The sequence below is a fragment of the Coffea arabica genome, chromosome 2e, assembly GCF_036785885.1.
Source record: "Coffea arabica cultivar ET-39 chromosome 2e, Coffea Arabica ET-39 HiFi, whole genome shotgun sequence".
Classification (NCBI taxonomy): Eukaryota; Viridiplantae; Streptophyta; class Magnoliopsida; order Gentianales; family Rubiaceae; genus Coffea; species Coffea arabica.
In genome coordinates, this window is record NC_092313.1 from 77286085 (window position 1) to 77301657 (window position 15573).

Below are 15573 nucleotides of genomic sequence, written 5' to 3' on the forward strand. Positions count from 1 at the left end.
ATGCAGTGGTTTGTGATTAATGAATTCAACTAGTACCAAGTTTTTTTCTTGATGATATATCGTGGATAGCTCTTCATCACCTAATTATTTCAACAAGTTCTCTCCCCTTTTCTTTCCAAAAAACTACTAGTAGCGTACACCAGTCCGATTATTCTATCCTTTTGAAGATTGAAGAACATGTAAGATGAGTCTTTTTGCTTTTAACCAATCATTCTGTCCTTTCGATACTCTGTGTGTGTGTGTGTTTTTTTTTTTTTTTTTCTTGGGGTGGGGTGGGGTGGGGGAATTGAGCGTCAGCCTGAAGAGTGCAAGACCAAATAAAGCTCAATGTACATTATGCACCGGCATGCGGATGAAGGAGCATTACTACAAGAAATCATAAGACCGACTTCTTTAGTGCTCCAGGAGGAGTTCTGAGTATTCTCTATCTAATTGTAGTTTTTTCCTTCTCTTCTGCTTTTATGCCATGGTCTTGTCTCAATAACGTAGTAGTCTAGCTCTGTTCGGATTGGATAATTTTTGTTGTAATATTCTTCTCCAACCATAATTTATATTTTCTGAATTACCTTTTTTATCTTACATATATATATATACACACATGTATATCACATCAAATACCAAAAATTAAGGAAACTAGCATTGAAAGTCAAGAAATAAGTATCTAGAAATACAAAATCAGTACTTTCTAAGAGAAAAATATGTATTCCCTTCTCATTCAGTCCACTAGCTAGTGCTTGGTTTTTTTTTTTGGCATTGCCGATTATAAAGTAGAGAGTGATAGAGAAGGGGAAATGAAGAGAATGTTTTTTTTTTTTTTTTTTTTTCATCACAGTGGATATCTGGGGCCAAGGACTGGTTACCGTACGCCCCAACTAATCCCACTGCGTGACCGCGAGAGGCTGCCCAACATCATCGGTCAATGTTAACGACTGGGATTCGATCCTTGGTTGGTGGCTCTCACCCAACTGGGCTACAACCACCGGACCAAACCCAGACTGGGCAAGAGAATGTTGTATTAGATAAAATTATATGTTTACAAGTACATGAGGTGTCTTATATAGGTATGGTAAGATATGATAAATGTAATGATTGTGATAGTTGGTAGATGTTGTAAATACATGAGATTGGTGGATGGTAGAATTGAATACACTAGATACAAGATAGAATATCACAATTCATTCCGTCATTTTTCATAGAAAAATTACTGTAGCGATTTGATGTATGTGAGGGAAAAAGGTAATAGGAAAATGTGATCACGGAAAACGACGTAATTTTTCGACGGAAAACGGCAATCCAAACAAGGTTAGTATAGAAAACTCTAAAAATATGAGTTAGTTAGTAGTTATATTTACATATAAGAGCCGAAATTTTGCAGTGCGATAATGCATACAATACATCTAAAACATGTGTTAGAATATCATTCCAAACAGAAACGGGAGGATGTAACAACCTTGTTGCGTGTGCTTAATGTCATAGATTTCACTCGTTGTCGATGGATCTAAGATTGATCAAATGATCCGCGAGCACTAAAAATACCGGACGCTTCTACCATGCACAAGGGATTCTCCTGCTCATGATGATTGATGGACGGAACCAGTAGAAGTTTAAGGACCAAGCATGGGATCCACTTAGATGATTGTGGGACATGAATCAGAAGGACGACGGTGTCAAATAAACATATACGATGGGCATCGATGTAACGCTCAATTCCGGGAACTAAACTAAACATCAGGACACTGAAAAAAAAAAATTAGCATTTGTGGATACAATGTAAGTTTCGTAGAAACCAATCCGGATATTGAGAGGAGTATATGTCATTAAGGTAGGGTAATTGGAGAGAATTTTCTCTCCATTACATTTAAATAAATATCATTATAATACTATTTTTGAAAATCAAAACCATCCCTATTATATTTTTTTCAATTGTTTAAAGCATATACAAAATTGAAATTAAATTTATTAAATTTTGCCTATAGATCAAACTTTAAAACCTTTATCATATTTTGACCCATTTTGCACTATCAATTTTTTTTTTTTTTTTTTTGCAAATTGAATAATAAATTATTCATAAATGAGTTTGATATTTAAGCATATTGATCTACTCTTGGAAACAAAATTATGCACACAAGCAGATTATTATGGAAATTTTAAGTAGTATAACTATTAAAAAAATGGATAGGTAAATGGAGAAAAAAAAAAGTAGTAATTGAGAGGATCTCAGTAATGGTATTAGTAGCCAAAGACCACCATAGTAAGGGCAGTGGGATACTGGGATCCATTAAAACCTGTATATGTATATATATATATTACTATATTGTTAAATGGCCAAAATACTCTATATTTGTTGGATAAAATCAAGTATCTGTGTCTAATTTTTTGGAGGCCAAGGTAAACGAAAAGCACGAGACGCCCGAAATAGAGGTTTATGCCAAATTTCGGTTGGAGACCTGCGTCCAACCGATAAGTTATGTTATCGGTTAAAAGGTATTGTTATGTTAAAAGGTATTGTCCTCTTCCCTTATTCTTCTTACTGTGCAGTGCACAGACGATTCAGCTTTGCACTATAGATGAATCCCACTCAATTGCAGGTGGCGATCGACATCAAGGTTGGAACACGCAACGTACGTCTGCCTCTAGTTTCATAGTAGTATTAAGCAACTGATCCCATTTGAGTTCGGTGATGGGTTTGTTGTAGCTTGACTACTCCCTAACCGTAAAACTGTTTATTGTGATCCATCCATGTGTTCCGCGATTTTAATGAAAGTGATCAGTAGTTTTTACCATAAAACTCGAGTTGGTTACTTTGATTCAATCTCGGATTACCCATTTTAACACGTTTATGTCTGTCGAACAGTATACTTGTTGCTGTTGAATGTGTAAAGTCAGCAATTTTGGTGCATTGGAACTAAAACTAATGAAACTGCACCAAAAACATTCAAGTTGGTTGCAGACCCAGGTGATTGAACTCAATGGTTCGAGTTAACCACTGACAGGGAAAAACTTTTTATTAACACGCATGATCACATTTCTTTCCTTTTTTTTTCCCCCTTGCATATCACATAGTTATGTGAATAATCTAATTAAACTTGCTTCCATATAATACAGTGCCTGTAGCAAGGAATAAAATCCTTTCGACAAAACACCACCCATCTAGCTAAGACGGCAATGAGTCCCACCACTGGACGTCCTAGGTTGGGCTCAAGCGCTCCCGGCAGCCCAAAACAAATGGATTTGCAGCAAAGAAGAGCCTTTGGCAGGAACCCCGGCGGAGCCTATAAGTAGCATCAAAGGTGCTATAATCCTTGTTTTCGGTCCCCGATCTTTGAATAATATGGCATTTTCTTCGTAGGCAGCAGCGACATTAAGGTTGAGCCACACCATTGGCTCTTGTAGTAGCATGGACGAGGGCTTTGTCTCGATGCACAAGCAAAATGGATAACTGAGGGGACCTCAACCAACTCCTTAGCCCATTTCTCGGTCCAACTACTCCAATGCTCGCGTAGTTGGTCCCTTGCAATCAAATGAACGCCTGACAAGGTAACCTGAAACATAGATTTCAAAAAGGAAAGTGCTCTTAATAGGATTCATGTAACTTATGCTGGCTAACACAAGAAGGTGCTAGGCCTAGGCCTGTCAACGGAGGAGGGGCAGGAACGTAATCGTTCCTGAAGATTTATGATCAAGATTTGGTCAAAAAAAATATAAGGTTCAGATTGTATCTTGTATATCGTATTTTATATTATGTGTGGGATTCACAAAATTTTGTTTTATAATTACAAGTTGTTAAAAATGAAGTACCGTGTGTGTATACAAAGTTACAAGTCGTGCATTTTGCACAAAATCTCCAGAAACGGTTGCCCTGTCGAACTGTCAACACCAAGCTACCCCTACATGAGAGGATAGCTTCTAGACCTAGTTCCCTAGGCTTCTCTCTCTCCGTCAGTAGTATAAATATCTCCCATCTTACGCCGCTAAGATGGACAACCCCACTTCGTGCCTTGTTCCTTGCTGTGTTTTTAAACTTGAATTGGACCGATCGAACCGGAAGTCGGTCAAGTGTCCGGTCTGAGTTATTCTTCAAAATCGGAAGACTAAAAATCCGGTCAAATCCGGTTTGGTCGAGAAAAAATCGGAAAAACCGGTTCAACCAAAGATTTTTTTTTAAAAAAGGTCAAACTTTTTCAATATTATGTTTTGACCCCTAAATTGTTAAAACTTATTAATATATCTCAAATATTTCATACTTTATAAATGTTGTCCTAAAATTTGATGTTATTTTTCAATCAAATCCATAATTTTAATTCTAAACTTGTTAATGTTCATTAAATAATATAAATTGCTACTTGATTGTTCTAATTTCTTTGTATTTTCTTGTTAAATATATTTGAAACATCAAATATATATGAATATACCTTTATTAATATTAACATACTTTTAGATATTTTATATACAATATTTTAATTTTTAAATAATTTTTATTTATGACATCATCTGGTTCAACTCCGATCGAATCCATTGACCCCTGAGCTCGGCCGAATCGATACCCGGTCCGAGTCTGAAAACATAGGTTCCTTGTTATGTTGCAGGCCTCGACTCAAGCTGTATATTGGCTCGCACAATAATGATGAGAGATCTGAATTTAGAGTGCAATGTCATGATTATAACAACAATCCCCGACAAAAAGTTCGCCCTAACTATAAAATGCGCATCGTCAAAATTTCAATGAGATTGGGCATTGCTAATTGCTATTGCTGGATGTCTATAACGAATCCGAGGCGATGACGACTTCCTTTTTTTTTCCCTTTTTTCTGGATAAATTACACTTATACCTCCACTAGTTTTGCACTTTTTCACATAACTCTCATATATTTTCAAAAATTGTACATCATTTGGCCTAAATCGCATAGTGACAAAACCTGCCTTCTGAAACGGAGTCAACGAAAATATCAATTTCAAGTATTTCTTAACCACTTATGGTTTGTGTAGGTTTCAAAAATCACAAAATAGTTATGTGTAAAATCACTAAGCTACAGAGGGTACAAATGTAATTGATAATATTGTATTAATATCTTAACTACTTCAATCACTTTAAATTCTAAACAAGAGAAATTTTGACATTTCAGTTACATGTATTAGAGGCGACCATATTCGTCTCTTTAATACTTTAATTCAAAACCATGATAAAATCATATACAGCATTTGAGGGTTATGCAGAAAGTGCAAAATCACTGTAGAGAAGTGTAATTTATATTTTTTTCCCTGTTGTTGGTTAAGCTTTGCTTCATTTTATTGATTGGCAAGCAAAGGTGGAGTTAAATGCTCCTGAGGGTGGACAAATGCTCCCCTCCCCCTTGATTTGGACATTGGACGTGATCGTGATTTGGACCCTGAATATGGTCATGTTGTAGATGGATTAATGATTATAGTCCTATTATATGCCGACAGTTTGCAGTCGTTGAATTCATCACCATCACCTTCTTTCCACTTCCAACCTCTTCTCCGTAGGAAGGACCGCAGCCTGGCTGTTACAACCTGAAAAAAAAAAAAAAAGAAGAAAACTTGAGTAACATGATTACCAAATAGGCAAATACTGGTAAGTTTTAAGTAAAGTACTTCTGTCATTGCAGCCATGCACAATTAGCTCAACTTTAACATGTTCATTTGTTTGCCAGAATAGTCATGAATCCTAGATAGCATCATCAAAAAAAAAATTTATGTAGTAGATAGATCGATATAGAAGGGTGTTTAATGTTTCAATATCCAAGGGTATAGTTATCTAAATTAGAACTAGTGTTACTGTGTTTGAGTCCTACTCCCAATGTAAGTGCTTAATTGGTGATCAAAACTAGAACTACTGTTATTGTGTTTGACTCTTACTCTCAATGTAAGTAATGTAAGTATCGTGTTGGTGAATGATCTATAAGAACCAGCGATTTATATTTTTTTGAATGCATGCACTAACACATGGTGATGAGCGGAGCTGAATTAATCCACCCACATCTTTTTCCTGTAACAAAAATAATAAAATTATTGATTTGACTCATATAAAACCATTTTTTCGGAGAGGTGTTCGTTCCGCCGGTTGCATGTAGAACAAATAGTATATGGACAAGTGTATAAAGTTACAGAAGATTAACAACATTACTTCCACTTATTATCGTCAAGTGATTGCTGAATCCCGTATGCTTGTCTTTGCTAAACTTACAAGCCAAATATTTTGAGCTTTTCTTCCCCTCACCACACCCTTTTATTAGGCTCACAATTTGAGTTCAGAGTAAGAGAACTTCTAGTATATGTCTACGAAATATCATAAATTTATTTATATGTTAGTGTAGGATCTTTATATGGAGAACAATAAGCCCCTAGAGTTCTTTCTATCAAGAAAATTACTACTAATAGGTAGCTAAAAATATTATTGAATAACATATTCCTAATATTTTAACTAATCGATTGAAGATACTAATCAGTTATTGATAAATAGTAAATACTAATAAATTAATTAGAATATCAATCAATTACGAAAAGATCCCAATTAATCACGTAACTCACTTTATATCTCTAGGTAAGCCTTACATTGCAAAGCCAAAATAAAACTTTTAATGGGGGCAAGAAAAAAATAATTTTTCTCATTTTTTTCAAAAAAAAAGGCTCCTTTAGATTGGGTGCTTTAAAAAAAATATGGATAAAATACCATAAAAACTCCATGTAGTTTGACAAATGTTCAATTTAACTTCCTCTGATTTAAAAACCTACACTATAACCTCCTGTGATTTTGACTAAATTAAAAATTGGATATTGGACAGAAAGTATCCAATCTAATAGTTGTGTGTGAAATGTCAATATTGCACCTATTATACGTGAGATGCTTTCCATTCAATTTTCAATTTAATCGAAACTGCAAAGAGTTATAGTGTAGCTTTTCATATCAGATGGAGTTAAATTGAACATTCGACAAACCATAAGGAGTTCATTTACATTGGGACAATATTTGAATTTTTACGTATAATCGTTAGATTGGATACTTTCCATCTAATTTTCAATTTAATTGATATCACAGGAAGCTATACTGTAGGTTTCCAAATCAGAGAGAGTTAAATTGAATATTTAGCAAACCACAAAAAGTTTTTTGGTATTTTATCCAAAAAAATTTTACTATACTTTTTTTTTAAAAACTTTTTTAAAGCATTTTCAGGATGTTCTAAAATTAATTTTGTAGTTTTTTTTAAATATTTTTTATTTATCCAAACAGTAATCAGAAAGTGACAAAACAGGACATGAATACTGACAAAAAGGGCAAAGGTGGGGGATAAAATAGAGGTGATAGCCAGGGGAGGGGTGATGGTGACGAGCTTTGGAAGGGGAGGGGAAAAGTGGAGGAGTAGGGGCCGGTGAGAGGCCGCAAGGGTAGGGGAGGGCAATGGGCAATGGGCAATGAGGGGCCGGTAAGGGTGACTAGGAAGGGCGACTTAGGTTCCGTTTGATAAAACTGAATCTGAATTCTGAAGTCTGAATTCTGAATTTGAATACTAAAATAATTAATTTGTTGAATTTTAAACACTGAAAAGAAATATATGAATGTTTGAATTTTAATACTAAATCTATTTATATTGTTTGATAAATATTTATAACAGAATGTTTAATAAGTTAAATTTGACAATTTTGCTCTTATATCTTTTCATCCAAAAAAGAAATAGAACCTATGATTTAATTAGCTAAAAATGTTAGGTATGAAAATGACAATATTTATTTTTAAATCAAATTAATATAAAAGATGAAATATATTATATAAGGAGTATGCAGAAGATGTGCAAGTCATTCAAAAGGGAGAAAAGAGAAATAAAAAATCATTAGATAGAGAATATTAGGTTGTTTAATTGGATAAAAATTTTGAACTTAATTTACAAACAAGGGTAGATTTGGTAGATAAGATAAGGTAATTGAAATAATTTTATTGATTATTATCAAAATTAAACATTCAGTTAGGATTCTTGTGCGGAAAAAAAAAACACAGGTTTAGCAAATGGATTTTCATTTATCAAACACTCAAAACATCTGAATGTCTGAAAAAGTTCAGATTCAGCACTTTTTTATATTATCAGACAGACCCTTAGATAGAGTAAGGCAACGTGATATGGGGCGCATGGTAAGTAGAGGTGTTAATGGAGTTTTTTGAGCCGAGTTTTAGTAAGCCTAAGGTCGACTGAAATTATATAGACTTTTGGGGTTCGATATTCGGGCTTCGAGCTTATATTGAAAGACTCGATCTCAACTCACACTATTATATGAGATTTGGGATCAAAACGGGTTCGGTTCAAATTCATAATTAAATACATAATTATATATAATATATATTTTATAATTATGAATTAATACAATTTTATATATAAATGATTAACATTTTATGTTATAATATGTATAATTATAAATTATAAATATTATTTTATATATTTTACATATATAATTATACTTATATATGGGCCAAACTTTAATTGAATCTGAGTCTAGTATAACCTAAACTTGGCTCATATTTAATTCGAATCTAATATTTAATCCCAAGTTTTGCCCGGCCAAATCTATTCTTAGCTTCAGTGAATTCTTTTCGGGCCGAATGGGTTGAGATCGAGTTGGTTCAGCCCATTGACAATCCTAAATATTGGTAAGGGGGAAGGATGATGATACAGGGTTGGTATGCATTTTGGGTGAGTTAGTCAGTGAGTGTTTTTTTTTTGGAATTTTATTAGGTGTTGTTCAGCATTACCTCTAGGTGTTGTTCTAACTTTCGAGGATTGTAGACGTCACCGTTCATCGTATTATAATACTAGGAGGGGTTCACCGCTCATATGCGCGGTGTAAAATTATATAGGTGATATGCCCAGCGTAAAGCTCATTGTAGCTGTATTTTTTTTTCTTGAAAACAAAATAGATAATTCATAATTAGTAGTAACAACTTAAATAACTTAATAAAGAAATATAGTTAAAAATATTACAAATTATTGTAAGTCGTATGCATAATTAGCTATTAAAAAAACATTCGTGGTATGGATACATATATTTTTTGATAGAACATGGCAATAATTATAACAAAGTAATGACGGATTAATATTGATCCAATTGTAAACATTATCAGTTTAGAAAGGATAAAGAGAGAACTTGATGAACATTGGAGTAGAAATTATATAAGCCTTGTAAAAGACAAGGTAGGACACTACCGAGTAACGAGAACTTTTTGTGATTACATCTTTAACAGACTTTATTTGTGAAGCAACAACATACATTGGCAAGTAGAACACAAAAATAAGAATTCCATGGGTAAAAGAACAGAAGGATGATGCAAATGACTTCCCTTATCTTGGCCCATAATGCATACTGAATATCATCTACTAATCAGATTGGCATTAAAATGTCATAATCATCCAGTCTCATAACAAATTGATTCGGATAAGTATGTCCAACACAATCGACTTTTTAATTAAGAAACAAAAGGTTCCTGGTTTTGAGGATACAAAGTTATAATAAAGCAAGCATGGCAATTTGCATTAGATGTTCGCTTGGTGAAAACATGGAAGAAATAAAGGAAAGTGCATCTAGTAATCCAGCAAGTGATACAATGAACTGATGCATACTATCACAAGAAGCTTCAAGATAGCCATCACAATTACAGTTCAATCCTTCACATCCAAGTCATCAATATTTGGACATTCACGTCATGCAATAAGCTCTTTACTTGATCCCATAGTCAGTGATCAACAACAATGAGAAGATGTTTGTTAACACCTTTTCACCCATACTTGTCTATCGTGAAACCAAAGAATTAAGAAAAGGAACAGTGAATAAGTATCGATTGATGTATTATTCTAGCCTCTAGAATTCAACTGTAAAATCATCATTGAGACTAACCAAACGGACAGTTAAAATGTCCAATTGAGTGCTAAATCAGACTTTTGAGAACCAAAAGAGAATACCGTAAGCAGGCTATGATGCTAAGAAACACCAAAACAAGCTAAAAGTTTTCTCACTTAATAAGCATATTGAGTTCCTTAGAAGAAAATTGCCAAAATTGTCACATCATTCAGCCATAAATGGTTCTGAGATCCTCCATCTAACAACATTCTAATCACCATGTTTCCTGGTCTCATTTCACATTTCCATGTCCAAATAAATTCTCTCAATAGCAGACCTAAAGTAAAAAAGTTTGTATGAGGCACAATACTTGGGCAGTATTTAATCCTCCAAGACCGAGCATCTCTAGAAAACAGATACCTCAACCAATTCTATGCAGACATGCATATGAGAAAGCAAAGAGAAAAGAAGCAAAAGCAAGATGACAAGGATGTGTAGTTCTCATACTGAGTAACCAAAGGACAGAAAGGATAACCCTCAATGTAAAGTTAAGTCAGTAAATTGAACTAAAACCTAGCATTCTATGCTAATTTATTATTTTCTCTCTTGCTTTCCATTGATGTTTCTTTTAACAAAGCCACAACAACTATCCAATTGAAAACATGTAAAGGACAAATGCATGGACACACAAGCCACCTCAATACAAAAACATGTAAATGACAAATACATGGACATATAAGCCACCTCAATACAAGTGTCACCATGACAACAGTTGCAATAGCCCCTCAAACCATACTCATTTACCAAGAAACTTGTAAATCTCTACTAACATCAACAAGGATAAATTCACCATTAAATATAAGTCTCAAACTTTCTTATCATTAAAGAGAGACTCCAAGTCTTTCTAGGTTAGTCACTTACAACTGACAAAGCATCAAGAACCGAAGGGTGTAATAGCATAACTATTCTAGGTCCAATAGTAGAACTCAGAGGATCCACACCAAACAAAGAGCTAAGTAGAAGCCTTTCCAGTTCCACACCTGTTCATCTCAGCAATGGCTACCCTCTAGGGCATATCCATGAGTGATAAAAGAGTATAAGCAAACTGCATAATCCTCTAGTTGCAAGTGAATCATGGTAGTCCTGAATCCTTTCTCCAAAAGAGCAATCTTCGAATGAGGAGGCTTCAAGTCCAATATGTTCTGATCTGACAAGTCCCATAGACTTTGAATTAGAGTTCACCGCGTTGATGAGAGTGCAAACTCCTTATAAATATATATACAGACAACCAGACAGATAGAACACTAGTTCAGTACAATCTCAAGATCTCTAAAAGAGATCAATAGGCATGGTTGTAATCATCAAATATAGGAAACTACAAGTCGTAACTTAGGAAATCACGAACATTGAATTCTTGTTCTTGCATGTCTTGATCATCATCAGCTCAAGTGTAAAACATTCTCAAGAGCAAGAAAACCGAACCATTACCATAATCCAAGCTAGTTACTTAGAATTCTACATATTACAATTTAAGGCCACTAATTGCATGAAATAATTTAAGAATCCCAATAAAGATCTTATTTCGATTTCTATGATTGTACTCAAGCTATCCGAGACACAAAAAGAAAAGAAAAAAGGACTGGCGACAAATGGATCTAAGGTTTTTCTGTAACAAATTAGCAAGTTCTACCAAGTCATCTTCAAAGGTAACATGCCATTCCTTTAAGTTCTTTCCTGCATAAAGACTTTAACACAAGTTGAAGGTCTGCATTACATTCATCTCTTTGAACCTATCAATTGGAATGCCACCTTCATGCTTCTCACACAATTTTCTGTTTAGGCTAACCTCAATTAAGTTCAATTTTACAAAGTAAAATAAGCAATTGTAAGGTTCAATATTCCAGGCTTAACCTCACTGAGATGTTACAAATCTAAGAGAACATCATGTTTTGTAAATACATACTTAAGTAAACCAAATCTGATTTTTCTAATGAGAATTTCCAAGCTATTAAACATTGCAGTTTATCATTAAAGAGGCAAAACTACAGTTATGCAGCAATTTAATTCCTTTTTTAGTCAAGGAATAGAAAATTTAAGGTGTTTAATTAAAATAGTAACTTACTCACAATTTCAAGTGGGTGCTTAGAATTTAATATTTGAGATATAGAAAGGGACCAAAAAGTACTAAAGGTGCTGAAATAAGAAAAGAGGTTTTCTGGATTATTATGAGATGAAGGGCTAAATGGATACCTGAACCCACTTGAAGTCACTATAACACCTCCGGAATTTGCATATATGTCTGGGAGTATAACAACTCCCTTCTTTGTTAATATTTGTAAATTAAAGCCAAGGTTAGTTAAGTTGCTTCACTGCACAAGTTATTTTGCTCCGAGACACTGCCTTTTGACCTCGCATACTAACCTCATCTGCTTCTGGATCAATACGATGATTAGCTGCGTCAATTATAAATTTGGCTTTACTATCTGCATTATCCCTTCAATCAATTCAAATGTCCATTTGTATTGTAAGTAATAAAATCACATAAAAGCAAGATACCAAGTGTCGGACAAAATCTATGTTAAGGCTAGAAGAACCACCTATTGATAACACCTTTGAGGGCTGCAGGAATAAGAATATCAGTCTTCAAGCAAAATAGAATTGGGATCAACACTGTCAGCACCACTCCATGGTTTTCCCTGACATGCTTCCATAGGTTTGGTACGTCAATTCCCTTACCATGCTTTATGGCTCTTGTTATATTACTTACGCCAATTACCTTTTCCCCTTGTTCACTGATAAGTTGAGCAGCCCAGGATCCGACATTACCAAATCCCTGAAATCAAGAAGAAAATTCTATGATCATATGACATTCGATAATTTTTGACTTTTTAACTTGCTTTCTCTTCTCACGAGTCATGAGACATTTTGTGATGTAACTTCTAAGTCCTCAAGGAAGGCTCTTTGAATGAGCTTGTAGTTTCAACAAAATGCATCCCACAGTATTTGAGCATATCAGAAACTAAAGGTACACTTGAAACTACAAATGCATCCCACAGTATTCAAACATATTATAAACCGAAGGCACACTTCCCAGTGGTGTTACCTGCACAACAAATCATTGCCTAGCAATACTCTTTCCATATTCATTAAGCAGCACTTTAGTTGCAAAGAGTACTCCCCTCCCTCTTGCTGCATCTCTACCGAGGGATCCATCAAGATCCTGTCACCAAAGAATTTTAATTTCTTCCGATAAATAAAAGTGGAAAATTTTTATACATTGATCCTTATACATTTGGAATTGGATAATTTACTACAGGTTTTCCAGTTACTATTGCAGGTGAATAGCCATGGAATTTAGAGTACTCATCCAGTATCCAAGCCATTGTCTGCTCAAATGCGAGACATTTCAAATCCAGTTAATTGGATGAGCTTCATAGACAATGTTGTGTTTATCACTATCTTTTTCTCCAAAAGCAAAAAATGCCACCTAGATATGTACTCCAATCATATCATGTTGTCGAAAACCAGTTTTGCACTGACCTGTGCATTTGTTCCCATATCAGGCGCAGGAACATCAGTGTGAACTCCAATCAAATTATTCTTAGTGCTGCTAGTGTAACTCAAAATTTTGGTCAATGACCAACTTGAAATGGAAGTTCTTGATTCCTACAAGAGAAATGTATTAATTCATCAAGTGCTGAAAACCCAATGAAGAAAGGGAACTGGAAGAACTGAAGCAAATAGAAAGACATTTTAAAGATGAAAAAATCTATTTTAAACAACTGATCTTTTTAGTTACCATGTGGATTGCTTTTTTTGAGCAGGAGATCAACAAAACACTTGCATGAAAGACACCAAAAAAATGACTAAAAAGAAAACTCAAAAAGAGCAAATGCCAAAGAAAATGGCTACAAAGAAAAGCATACCATCATTTGAGGTCTGAAGAGAGTAATTTAAAGGCAAAAATTAAATCAGAATAATAAAACAAAACTTACATTTTCCCTCAGCAGTTGTCTTTCATGGGTGGTTATTTTTCCTCCCTGCTGCAGAAGAAATCCAAGAAAGGCAGAAAGAGTGAGGAAAAATTGGTTGTTTTTTAGCCAAGGAAATAGCAGAAAAAATAGAAAAAATTAGCTATAATCACTCGAGGGAGGGAGGGAGGGAGGGAGATGAAGAAGAACAGGAGGGAGAAATGGGAGAAATCGATACAGGGAGGGGAGGAAGATTAGTAGCCCATTTTCCACCTCGAGCCCATCGTCCAGCAATTCTATCAGAAGAAACAAATCTGGCCCCTCCAATTGAGATTATAACCTCTTTCAAGTACAATCAACTGGCAGAAATTCAGAGGAAACCTCTGGAGTCTCATGAAGAAGGAATTTTGTCCAGCGGATAATAGCAATAGGAACTGGTCTTTTAAGAGTTGTTGACATCGACAACTGCCTGCGCTTGAATGAAAGAGAGAGAAAGAAAGTGAAGAAAAAAAGTGGTTGAAGATTCATTCACATACGACGCCGTTTGGTTGATCAAAGGGCAAAAAAAAAAACCAAAAAAGAGAAGAAAAACCGGTCCAACATCAGCTCCATATCATCACCACCGACCAATCCCCACGCACCACATGGGCGGACGACCATCCTACGTGACAGGGGGCTTTCCCTCTTTATCTATATGGTTAATAAATCAATCTTTAATCCAATCTTAACCTTAGCCCTACATTTTGAAAAAGTGGACGACGTTTTTTCTAATGAAACTATTATCCTTTTGAGAAACATTCCAATAACAAAGCGCGTATATTAGCAAAGTTCACATAAAAAGATAGATAATACATGAGATACTCAGCTAGTAACAAAGTATATTTTCACTTCTAAACAATTTAGCGGGGACAAAATTAGAGAGTAGTCGATCCACATCTCACCGTCAGCCAAGTCTATGGAAACGAGGCGTGTCCAGTTGAGTTCTGTCTAGGTTGATGTAATTTCCTATAACATTGGGCATAAAATCACAGAATTTTAGTAGAAGCATGAATTTTACACTACTTAATTATATGAGTTAATAAATTTCACAATTACATCAAAGGTGCCCAAGTATGAGTATATGCCAAAGGGTTAATCATATTTTGCCTCCGTGAACTTGGGAGGTAGCCACACTTTACTACTCTCAATCTTAAACGTGTATATTTTATTCCCATGAAAATTAGTCAAAGTTAGAAATAACAGCAACACTAATAATAATAATAAGTGCAACAACATTATTACCCTTTTATTTATTTATGAGAAAATATTTATAACTTACCATTATTATTGCCCTTATATTGCTAGAAGATATACTTTTTCTATACGGCATCTACTTTACAAAAATATCAAATTGATACTAAAATTAAGAAAATTTACATTTAATAATTACTTTATTCAATTTATTAAACCTTAAATCAAACAATAAGAATAAATAACACATTTATGACAATAGATAGGGTTAGCAAAATTTTGGAAAAAATAAGATAATATTAAACTTCTTATTTTTTTTAAAAAAATATTTTTTGTTATATTAGTTTATATATACTGCTAAAATAATAGTACTGTTATTTTTTATTTTTCAAATCAGTCAGCTATTAAATACTTAACCAAAATTGTTAAAAAAAGCTCGTATGCCCTGTTTTTTTAACTTAAAGGAAAATAAATATTAAATCAAACTTCAAAAAAATTTTTTTTTTTTGGGCAAGAGAAGGACAATACTAGT

At 34.2% G+C, this 15573-nt stretch overlaps 1 long non-coding RNA gene across 3 annotated transcripts; it reads right to left on the bottom strand.

Annotated features, from left to right (window-relative positions):
• Positions 1–10685: 10685 nt before the first annotated feature.
• LOC140037147 (uncharacterized) lies at positions 10686–13908 on the bottom strand. 3 transcript variants are annotated; one of them, XR_011841090.1, is made up of 5 exons: positions 13836–13908; positions 13381–13506; positions 12944–13060; positions 12438–12673; positions 10686–12334 (listed from the first exon to the last, which is right to left on the bottom strand). It is a non-coding gene; the product is annotated as an uncharacterized lncRNA (long non-coding RNA). The 3 variants fall into 3 exon arrangements; XR_011841091.1 differs by having other exon boundaries at positions 10686–11105; positions 12091–12673; XR_011841089.1 differs by having other exon boundaries at positions 10686–12673.
• Positions 13909–15573: the final 1665 nt, after the last annotated feature.